Below are 13,001 nucleotides of genomic sequence, written 5' to 3' on the forward strand. Positions count from 1 at the left end.
CTAGTGCTGGGCTGTCGCCACCTCTCTCTATCCAACTAACTAACTATTAAGGTGACAGAAAAAGAGGGAGGTTGAGATCAATATGAATTAAAAAGTATTTCATTTTCCTAAATTCTTCTTTTCATATCTAAATTACCGTACTTTAGACGAACTCGTCTAAAAATCAACTGAACTCTGTGTGCTCTCAACTGGATACTTGATTTTTCGCAAGTAATTCGAATATTGAGATAAAACTTTAAAAAGATATTAAAATTCAAGATACGAATCAAAGCTTTCTCTCATTTATAACCTAACTAAATTTCATTTTTATAAAGGCTCAGAAATATTTTTCGAAATTGCATAATTTTAGGCAACTTAAATGAAATCTCAATAATTTTACTCTCTTTTCCAATTTTTTTTTTTATAAAATTTTCTTGTTTATTTATTTTGATATTTTTTTCCTTTTTTTTTTTTATTTTAAAGTAAAAATTATTACAGTTTATAAAATAAATTTTAAAATTTTTTCTCCTCTATTTTTATTATCTTTTTTTTATTTAAGAAATTTATTATTTTATATTTTTTTGTACAAGTTTTCTTTAAGGATTCTTTCAAAAACGAAGAAAATTCCAAATAAAAGTAAAAAAAAAACAAAAAAAATCATTCTTTTTCTAGCAATAATTTTTCAGAGATGACATCCGTATTTTGTTAATCATACAAACACACACAAATGGATAAAAAAAAAAAAATTTACGAATTATGAAAGTAAAAGATGTTAAACGGTCATCAAGGACCTTTTGAAATTTTAAAGTAATTACCAGAAAATTCTTGGCAATATTATAAAAAGTGCAAGAACAATAACAAAAACAAAAAAAAAAATAAGAGTAAAAATGAGCGAATATGAAAATAAGAATGAAAAATGAAAAGAAAAGGAAAAAGATTTATGAAATATGGTTTTTCATTTTCTTTTTAGTTTAAAAGTTTTCTTTTTGTCTCCTCACAAACCAAGAAGTTCTTTTTAGCTCTTCTCTTTTCACCATCACCTTTTCTATAATTATTCTCTTTCCCGGTTTCTTTGCTTGTCTATATTATTGTATTAGAGAAATGCGAGAACCAAAAAAAAAAAGAAATTATATAAAGTTCACGCAGAAAGAAGATACTTTTTTTTTGCTTTTTCTGTTTTTGCTGTTTATATACTAAAAATGGGTATTTATGTGCCATAGTAGAGAAAGGATCTTAATCCTTATGAATTATTTTCTTTTTTTTATTGTTTTGTTGCTGCTTGATCTTTTTCACTTCTAAAAAGAGCAATTCTATATAGAGAAGAAAAAAGAGCAAAAATATATGATGACATATTTTTGTTTTTTTTTTTTTTTTCGAATAAACGTAATGTTAAACTTTTTATAATAAATTTTTTAATGTTCTAATTTTCGAAAGGATTTTCAAGGATTTATAGTTGTTTTTTTTTTTTTTTTTTTTTTTTTTTTTTTTTTTTTTTATATCGTATCGCATTATCATCTTTTACTATCATAACAAATAATGAAAAATGAATAATAAGAAACAAAAAAATGTCAAATTGAAATTTTTTTTTTTTAAATAATTTGAGCTTTAATTTTTTTCGATTAATTATTCAAATATATACAAGTTTATACACATATGTATAAACATATTCTCTTAAATAAATTTGTAATTTAAATGTTGCATACTATAAATTTCTAGATTTTTAAAAGTTTGGTTTCGAAAGTTTGTCTATATTTTTAGTAACAAAAAATTTTTGAAATTAATTTAAAATTTATACCAAATATACCAAGGCAAATTCAGCTCTATTCCAACAGTGTACTTTCAAATTTTATTTTATAATTTCACAATATACAGAATGCTGACTAAAGCTTGGCAAGGTTTTGTATACGAAATCACTGATAATAATACTTAATTACCCTAAACTAGCCAAATTGCTTTAACCAGATTTTATGTTAAAAATTTATCCAAGTAACTTTAATAGTTTCATTCAATTGTTTTTGTGTTAATAAAATGAATTGTCTAAGTCATTCTATAAATTTTACGGTCATTTTCCTTTTTTGAGTACTGAAAATCATTCCAATTAATTTGTATAAATTTAAGTTGACCGTGTATAGTTTGTTGTGATATTAACAAGTAGATATTTGCTAATTAAGATGAGATTGTAGCAACAGATCAAATAGATCAAGAATATTTTTAATTTATTAAATAAAATCATTCCTTAAAGAATATTTCATTTTCGGTTTTTAAAAATATTTTTATAAGTTTTTACATATAAAACGTATTGTGGTATGGCACCTTTACCAGAACCTCCGCAGAATTTAACGTCACCGGTACCAACATCCAAATCTCCTTTTTTATCTCCGCCAGCAGGGGCTCATCTATATTGTGATCTATCTTCCGTTATTTTAGTTGAATCTGATCTTGGTGCCGCTGTAGGTCTAGGTCTAGAAGTTTCAGACCTTTCAGGTCTTTTAAGTGTTGCTGGCACAATTTCTGATGGAAGATGTAAATACGTTCTCAAATATTGAATGCCATCATTAGTTAAATGCCAATAATAATGATGCCAAGCGAATTGTTCTTGGACTAACCCTCTAGAATGCAAAGATTGCAGAGTTTTTATATAATCTAGATTGGGAATATTTACTAGTTTTGGATGTTCATGGAAATCCTTTTTTGCAACAATGATCCTTTCTTTGAAAAGCTATTTATATATAGCAGCAGGATGCGATTTCGGCATAAACATTTTGTATACTATTGGAAAACAAAGGGATTTGAAGTCAATCTTCACAGTCTCATTTTTCTCATTGCTACCATTAAAGCGTGGAAGCATATAATTGAAATTTGAAAAATTATTAATAAAATTAATAAAAAACGGTGACATTCCATAGTAATTCAATAAAATTCTAGATTTTATTTAATAATATGAGCCTTATATGCTCAAATAAATTAAATTAAATAATTTATATAAATTAATTCTTGAAATATTACAATATTATTAATTCAAAATATAAAAAATATCAATTCTTTTATGAAAATAACATTGAATAATAACAAAAATTCCCTATAATTACATTAAATATTTTACTTTAACCTTTGAATCCTTCCTACCACCACGTTCAATCTATTTAATTCTTGTTTATAATTAATAGGTAAATAATATATTCTCACTTTTAATTATATTACATAATCAACAGGATTTCATTAATTAAATTATTAAGAAAAGATAAGGTAAACTCTATATAAGGAAAAAAAATATTTTAATTTTAATATAAATTGAAAAAATAAAGTAGAAATCACAAATTTATATTTTTATAAAGTAAATTACAAAATCTTCCCAAGAGACCATTCAAAATCTTTTCATATACATAAGACCAAATTCTATATATTTTGTAATTTAGTTCCATTTAGCTACCCTTTTCTTTACTAAATTATTTTTCCAATTTTCTAAAAAACCTATACAAAAATAATTATTCTATTTGTTAATATAAAAAAATTTATTCTGGAAAAAATACTGGATACCGAAGAAGAAGAGGCAGAAAACATCTTAATCTAATTAACTTAAAAATAACTTCATTATGCGTACCGTGTACCTATACCATATAGCCGCCTATAAGGCAAAATAAAATATATGCAAGCAACAAAATACCAAAAACCAACAAAACCAAAATTTAGACATCTTTTAATTATCAAAATAATCAATTATTAATCGGGATTCAATATAAAGCTTTTTCTAATTAAAAACTATTCAACTATTCGCGTATACAAATTTGATAACAAATTGTTGAAGATCAACAGGGAAAACGTTAATAAAGATAAGAATTTTTATTTAAGGAAAGTTTTTCAAAAACGAGAAGAAAACCCTCTAAATTGTTATACAAATTATTGAAAAACAAAATTTAACATGAAAATTGTAAGAATAGAATAATGTAAAGCAAATATAAAATTGGTAGAAAATTAACTAAAAAGTAACAATGCAGTTACCAACAAACGAATACATTATGCAAAAATGTATTACCCGAGGGAGAGAAAAATTATAATAACACAATTAATGCAAATTTTCCCGATTTATATTGAAAATAGGTAGTTTTTTTTGGGGAAATCAACATCTAATTCTTAAAATTTTATAGAAAATGTATTGAAAAGGGGTAAACATTCAGGTGTAGACAAGCAGGTTTTTGGTAGGAATGAAATTTTTGATTCTGGGAACATCAAATCATGAGGACTGGATATTCTTATAATATATAAATATCCATCCTCATATGAACCTCATCCTTTTTATAAATTAGTGGAGACTCTTGGCATTTGTAATGGTCAGGTTCACAACCGCGGAATATTGATCCAAGAAACGATCCGGGGATCTAAGATTTTTCATTGTTAAAGTAGCTCTTTAGAAATTGTTCAAGGCCTGGTTCTTTCATATGGAATACACGCTATTATAAACCATATCACACCTTTGATACCATTCGGTGGAGGAACATCAAATTCACCATTCGTCGCTGATCTTGCTTTGAACATATGTCTCTGATCGCCTTATATGTTTTTTCCATTTATCAATCTCTGATTGGTCTACTCTATTCCAACAAAGTGTAGCAATCGATTGCATGTTTCCAGGGGAGTTTCCTAAACCTTTGCCAGGAAAAATTTTAAGTGCAGTCTCAACGTCCTGCGAGCTCCTACAATTTCTTTGGGTTTTGTTATGTCTCGTCTCCAAATTACATAAAGTTCGGCATTTCTCACTAATTCGTTAAAAATTCACTTGCTTACAATCTCGGATCAAAGGTCAATTTAAAAGTCAAATTGGTCGCCAAAAATATCAAATTTCTGCATATTATTTCACATATTACCAATTTTTTAATATCAATCCTTTAAGAATAAATTGACAATCCGGGAAAATTTGAAATATTTAATGTCAAATTATAATAGAAGAAACGCAGCTTTCATTTAATTTCACTTGATTTTCTCTGTTGTTACTATTTTTTTAATTTTTATTTTTTCTTCCACAAAAACTAATGAAAACTAATCAAGTCACTTCAAATACTCTTGTTACTTACCATTACTATGTAATATAAATATACACATTTGTGTATGGTAATATCTGCATTGTAACTTAAAACAACAAAAGCAAACTTCAATAATAATTGCTAACAATAAAAATTTTGAAATGATTGCGTTATTTTCTGTTCTTTAAAATTCTACAAAAAAACTTCACTCTTCACTTTACTCACTTACTTCTCGATATTTTAGGAATTCAAACCCGTATCGTATAGAATTCTTTTGAATAACGAAAATATCCTTTTAGAACCAAAAAAAGAAACACCAAATATGTTACTTGAAAGAAACGAAACGAAATATCCTTATCAATATTCAATTTATCGAATCTCATTGGCGAAAACAAAATTCATTTTTATTCTGATATTTTTCGCAACTTGTTCCAATTTGAAAAAAAAAAAAACAACAAACAGTTGCAAGAAATAATTTTTTTGTTTTTTAAATCTTTGGAAAATGTTGCACATCACTTGTTCTTAATGTTTTCTGTATTGTTTCTCTCGTTTCTTACTTTTTTTCTATTGTTCTTGATTTCATTTCAACCAGTCACTTCAAATTCAAACCCTTTATCCGATGGTGTTGTTTTATTTTTTTTTTGTTTTACTTCTTTACTTATTTTTTTCCATGAAAATCTCAATTCAATCAAGATGTGAAATAAAAGAATGCTATACACACAAAATACAAAACAAAAAGAAAAAAGATTTAAGAATAATATGAAATGAGTGTATAGAATTTGAAAAATCAGCAGGTTTAGATCACAACAATTTACATGGTATGTACCAGTTTAGATACAAATAGCTACTCAATTTAAATATACCAGACTCCTAGAAAAATACCGAGCCAGACAAGTACGTGGAAGATGATTCAGGTAACAATTTTGATTCTCAATGATTAATACTTGGAGATTGTAAACAAGGGGTAAAAGTAGACCACGACCATGTAAAATATTTATTGTGCCCCCTGGGTTTAATACTTAGATGCAGTAAAATTTTGTCGGGATCCTGAAAAGAATAACAAATTACAACCAAGCTCTTGAAGTGATTAGACTTCTTTCAGGAATTCAAACAATCACAGCCAATTACTCACTATATTTCTGAAAAAGAGCCAACATGAAATGTGTGTTCCATGTTTTCATCGGGGGCATTCGCTTTCAAACCATCTAAATTGGCATTTTATATTCTTTTGTTCATTACTGTAATGAATTTCAATTCGTTTGCTTATGATTTGTTTTTTATATGATTATTTTTAAAAAATTTCAAAAATTCTATTTTATTACCGCAACTTTTCATTTGAATTTTTTTTTTTTTTGCTTTTTATATTTTGAGTTTTCCATATATGCAGTTCGGGATTATATTTATGCTTGTTATATAAGGTGAATACAAAAATGAGATGACTCTATCGAAATTCAATCGGTTCATTATTTTCGAGTCTGTTTTTTCTACTCGTTTTCTATATTAATGTTCTTACTCTCGCCCACTCTTTTTCTCTTTTCGTCTCTCTCTCTCTCTCTGTCTGATATGGTAGGGTATTATTGCGCTTCTGTCAAAGTTCTTGATATTATTATGTAGTCGCTTTGTTGTTATTATTGTAATTTTGCTTGTTTTTACTATTAATATTGTTTTTGTGTTGTTATTGTTGTTGTTATTGTTATCGTAGCTATTCCGTATTTTGTTTGGCATTTCATCTGGCTTTATTTTTTGTTTTCTTTTTTAAGAAAAGAAGTTAATTTTTACGAGTGTTGTGCATAAAAAAAAAATTTTATTATTTTTAAATTTTTTTTTTGTTTTTTTCTGATTTGCGTTTTATTTGATTTGGCAGAAAGAAGAAGATGAAACCAAAAAGAAAAAAACTAAAGCAATTCAATCGCGAAACAGAAGCAACCAACAGCAGCAACATTAAATCGTCTCCCTTGATGGAATCTTTCTTTTTTTTTTGTGCTTTATTTTTACTTCTCTTTCTCTTTTTTTTTGCGCTTTCGTTACCTTCGATCTTATTCTTTTTTTCATTTACTTTGCAATCCACTTAAAATTTTTGCATATGTTCATTTGTGTGTTGTGCAGCACAGTTGATTCTGTTCGTATCGTCGTAGCCTTTAAGGAACAATATTGTTTAAATTTTTTTTTTTGCTTTATTTGCTTTCTTTGTTATATTTATTGTTTTTGAATAATAATGGTAATAAAATAATAAGAATAGGAACAATACTCGAATATCGACATTAAAATGTTGTATATTTTTTTTTTAAATATAGTTAAAGGTAAGTTTATACAATGTGAGTACTATGTAAAATAAAGTATATTGAGTGTATTTAGGTAAATAACGTATACACGGGAATGTATTGAAATAAAGGGAAAGCTTGAAAATTCTAAGACTTAAGAAGTTATGAACGCGATAGCTATCGATTTTAAAAATTATGAAGTAGTTACTTGTCAAATAGGCTGTTATACTGCACTCACTTGTAACATTTCAGCTGTGTGCCTCATTTTCACTTTAACAAAATGGTATGATAAAATAGTTCAAAAAAAAATTACTTGAAATGGAATCACAGACTTGTGTAGAAGAGCTGGATAAGAAAAATTATAAGTATTTGATGCATTGAACATTCCGATAATACCAGCAATTATTATTCGGTCGACGGAAAGAAAGTCAATTATGGTTTAATATAATCACGGCTCATTTACACTAGGATTATTAGCAGTATTTGGTGGTAATTCTTTCAGTATAATATTATAAATTAAAAACTAGATGGTATTGTAGGAACATCGCATGTCAAAATGATTGACAACCATTATAGCTCTCGTTTACGTATTCGTGTATACATAACAATTTTCCTTTGAATTCAATTCAAATTTTTAAGATTACGCTTTTTGAATCAAGACATTCACTTCTAATTATTAGAACGTCATATATTCGAGTTTAAATTTCAATTTTTAGTTTCCAAAGACATTTAAAGTTCTATTTAAAAGAATTAAAAAAAATGAAAAATTTTGAATTGCTTTTTCTCTTAAAGGTGCCTTGAATCTCATCTAATACAAGTACATGGAAGCCACTTTTATTTCATAGACTCCAAAAAATATAAAAAAAAAAACAAAGCTAAGATGATGACGGATCAATATACCTACAGAAAACAGGGGATAAAAGTCTTATAATAATATACACAAATAATAAACGTCTTTTTATTCGAAGTTAGAACCCTGCAATATAAGAGCTAGAATATAGAAAGAACAATAATAAATTATTGTATATGTGTATATGTACATACATAAAAGAATAAAATACAAGAAGCAGTAACAATTCAACAAAAACAATAATAATATTAGGTGCAGCAAGCAGCAGCAACAGCAACAACAATAAAATATTGAAATACTTGTACATATAAATGGAGAGAAGCACATCAAATGTTCATGGCATACAAGTTATTATGAATAGAAATTGAATGACGACGAATACCGATGACTTGTTTCTCTTTTTTATATTTTCTTGACTTTTCTACTTTTCTTATTATATTTTCTACTTGTTTTATATTTTTGTACTTATATTTTGTTGTTCTTCCCTTATTTTTTCGATAGTCGTAAATTTTGGTCTTTATCACCAAAACTGTCAAACGCGTAGCAATTAGAATATTAATGGCCCGTTTTGTTTACTGTTTTTTTTGCTAGTATTTGTTGCTATTATTGCCCGTTTAAGGCATCAAATCGCGCGCGAAAAGCAAAATAAAATATATACGAATTTTATATTAAACGTACGTACCTATAGCTGCTAAATTGTATAGGTATAAGAAAATGAGAAAAAAGGAAAAATTAAAAAGAAAAAGAATATATTGTTCCCCCTCGCTCTGTTGCACCCACTTCATCTGTTATTCTTTTAGAATTTTCTTAAAGATATTATAAATTTTAGACTTTTATTTGGTCGTTTTTACATTATTCTTGTATAAATTTACAAAATAATTTTTTTTTTGATGGTATCAAGGAAGTGTGATTTAATAGAGATGGGTATAGAGTAGAATTCAGTACAGTATGAGAGGACAATGAAGAAAAATAAAAGTAAAAACAGTAAATTTTTTTTTTGTATTTTGTTATTGTTCTTTTGAAAACGATTTATTGGTTTTGTGAAGGAATATTGTACCTTCTTTAGAAAACAAAAAAAAAAATTCATTATTATGGGAATCGCGTTTTCTTCTCCAAAGTATTTCCATCTCTCTTTCGTAGTTCTTTAAATTTAAAATAAAAATAATGATGCTCTGTTAATAATGGAATTTTTGTTTTTTTTTTGTTCTATTGTTAATGATTAGATAAAGTAAATATTATGTGTATATAAATGTGCACATTATATAGACAATATTATACACAGGAAGATATGGTATTGATAGGTGTCGTATATAGTTGTCGTATATAGTTGTCGCATATATTATATATCTACATAGTTGTTTGTGAGTAATAATATTGGCTATAATTGGCAACGCGTTTATATTTGATCAATAGTATTATTTGTCGTTTAGCTTTTCTATTTAAAAAATTTTTACATTTTTAATTCGATTCTGAGATATTCGTATTGTTTTGAAAATATAGAACTTGTGTTCTATGTAAGAATTCTTAAATAATAGTGGAATTTAATTTTAAGGTGGAAATCATGTAAAATATGCAATATGCATAGAATTGACGAAATTAGTTTCGAAGATAAATTTATAAAACAATTTTAGAGGACTCCATTATTAAGTAAAGGATAAGCGAAGATAAACACAAAGGTTGAATTTGTGTTTACAGTTCTGACTGCGAGAGATCTTATTAGTTAAAGCTGCACTGCAATAGAACTACTGAAGAAGCGCTGCTAACAAAATCCTCTGGTATTAAAATTTTGATTTATATTCTTTACTAGTTGAAGTTATAAATTGATAGCAGATTTTTTGCAGTTCTACCATCAAAAACAGAATGCTTCTTGTAGCGAACAACAAAAACGTATTGCCATTGCAGATTTCAGTTAGAACTGTAAGCGCGAGTCCAACCCAACTTTTGGAGAGCAAATTTATAATAAATAAGGTCGTAATTTCAAAGGCAAATGAAGAAATTTAAATCGTTTAAGTATTCCCCTCTACTATTGCCTCGGATTCCAATGGCAATCAATTTACTAGTATGATTTACTGAGTTTTCGCTATCATAATCAATAATATTCTTTTCTAGAGATCTAGAAAAACTGAATTCCACTAAAATAGTGTAGTTTTTTATTAATTTTTACATTTTCATAATCAGTTTCAATGGTATAGCATAATTGATTTTTAAAATACTAGAATTTCTTTTGTATGGACTTTTTGGCACAATATGTCGGCTCTGCGGCATTGTTTATTTTTTCCAAGCAGTAGAATTCGAATAGAATTTTCGTTTATCACCAAACTTACTTTGTTATTTTACATCTCTCCATATACATCACGAGCGTTATATTGGATTTTCTTATAACATTTCCAATTATTATTACTAATTGCGAATACCTGTTAGAAATTTAGTCTGATTTTCAAACATCCAACTTCCCAAAGAAAATTCCCACAAAATATTTAAGTATAATTTAATTTACAGACACCCATTTCTTCCCCCCCCCCCCACACACAACGCTTTTTAAATACTTTTGCTATTCTAAATTTATTTTGAATGCAATAAAATTTTTTTAATATTGCGATAATGAAATTTTTTCTAAATCGCACCTTTCGCTCCATTTTAATCTTCTTTGAAAAAAAAAATATATATAATAATGCCAAAATCCCTTGTTAACCTTCCTGTTCCCCTCCTTCACTTTTTAGGACATCAAAATTTAATTTTTTTTTGTCATTTTAGTGACTGAGTTCCTTTTTATTTGAAAAAATAGAAAAATCAGTCCCCAATAAAATACAAAAAAAAATAAGAAAGGAAAGCAAATGTATGTGTACATGAAAATAGAAGATTTATACTTTTAATGAGTTATTTGAACCCGAACAACAAACAAAAAAATAGAATGATATTTTGTTTCTGTATATTTGCGTCTGTCTATATTGTACAAATACAAATACCTTTACATACATACAAATGTAGAAATTAAAATAATTTTAAGCATATTTTTAATATTATTACACATTTCTCAATATAATAATTTTTGGGAAGGATAACAGAAAAAAAAAGAAAACAAGGCAAAAATATTATTACAAAAACCTCACCTTTTTTATTCTTCAAAAGGTCTCTCTTTCGCTCTTCCTCTGGTATTATTAAATATTTGTTTTTTTTTTCGTTTTTTTTTTTTTTGAAGGAATCGTTTATAATGAACAGAAACGATCTAACAAAAAGACATTAAAAATGATTTATACATTTTGCGATAAATTATATGAAAATTTTTCACTCTTTAAAAATAGCATAGACGAAAATTATCGCATATGCGATATTATTAAAATAAGTAGGTTGTTTGAAAAGCTTTCGATCACATTCACAATTAGATTTCTTTATATTCGGAACAATAAAATTGATATTATCACTTCAAGAAAACCTGTAAAAAATTAACAGTTCGTGTTTCATCTCAAATAGCCTCAAAATTCCATTCAAGGTGAAACGATTTTTCGCTATTTTTACAGTTCAGTCACCTTGCCCAAAGACTTATAATGGTCAGGGTTTCGGAATTTGAAACTTTGCAGTCGCAGACACATTTTTCTGAGAGTGCTTATGTGTTTCTATTGGAATTGACGATATTACCGTGATGAATCTTTCTATCAACAGTAGAAAGGTCGTAAGGATACGATTACGATTATTCCTCATTTCTCCTTAACCAAAACGCAGAAGAGATTGTAGCCTGGTATTTTCGACACGAATTTATATTTTAATATTATTTGTTGAAAGACGGGTGCAAAAAAAGTTAAATTTTGGCAGCAATGTCTGTATAGCAAACTCTAACACAATAAATGCTGCTAATCTATATATAACCTTCAAATCTTTATATACATAGAAAATTTTATACATAAAATTAATATTTTTCTACCAACCTTTGTATAGGTACATCAATATCAAAGTAAAATATAAATATTACTTACATGTGTATAATATGCAATTTATATATAATATAATAAAATAATCATCAAGAGAATTCCTTGTTATACGACGTGTCCTGATGATTACGTTGATGTTGATGTAAACGATTTTACTATATACACATTTCATATATTTTATGTGGAATTAATTGAAGTCTCCGTTCTAAACCTACAATATCACACTTATCTACATGTAAAATAAAACACGGTAATATCCTTCATAAAAAAATATCCCTTTTTCGGACTGCAAAAATAAGATATAAAAAAAAAAATTATTAATTTATTTTTTTTTACATTTTTGTTATTTTAATTTATTACTTCTCTAAAAACATGGATTAAAAATAGAAATTCAATTTTTTTTTCTCTCTCTTTTAAGTACAAGTCGAACGCAGTATGTTTGCTCAGGGTATTCCTGAATCATAATGTAAATCTCTAAATCTCAGGTTCTTTATAACAATAGAAAACTGAATATGAAATCACATGTAATATAAGTAAGAATAATTACTATCCTTTTTTCATGTTGTATATATTTTATTAACATTAAGAGTAAAAAGGAATATGAAAAAAAGGATAACATATATTAATAATTTCTTTTTTTTTGTTTTTCTTTTTTGCGAAAATAAATTTATAAACCGTGAAAAATATTGAAAATCAATAAAAAAAATTATGAAAGTAATTTACGTATTTATTTAAGAAACTCAAGTTCATTAATAATAAAAAATTCAAAGTGTACCCATATTTTTTTTTGCCTTCGTCGGTCTGTAATTGATTTGTTTAAAAAATATTAAAGTAAAATTTTTGAAACTTCCATTTATACGAAAACATTTCGGAAGGCTTTTATTTAATCACTTTTAAGAATCATATTAGCTTAAACCATATGATACGATGCAGATATACCAAATAGATCGCTGTCTTCTTAATGTCT

General features: G+C 26.6%; 1 pseudogene; it reads right to left on the reverse strand.

The window, feature by feature from the left end:
• Positions 1-2,016: 2,016 nt before the first annotated feature.
• On the reverse strand, positions 2,017-2,740 carry LOC129614832 (40S ribosomal protein S10b-like; annotated as a pseudogene).
• Positions 2,741-13,001: the final 10,261 nt, after the last annotated feature.

Source organism: Condylostylus longicornis, unplaced genomic scaffold (assembly GCF_029603195.1).
Source record: "Condylostylus longicornis isolate FDR11 unplaced genomic scaffold, ASM2960319v2 ptg000122l, whole genome shotgun sequence".
NCBI lineage: Eukaryota > Metazoa > Arthropoda > Insecta > Diptera > Dolichopodidae > Condylostylus > Condylostylus longicornis.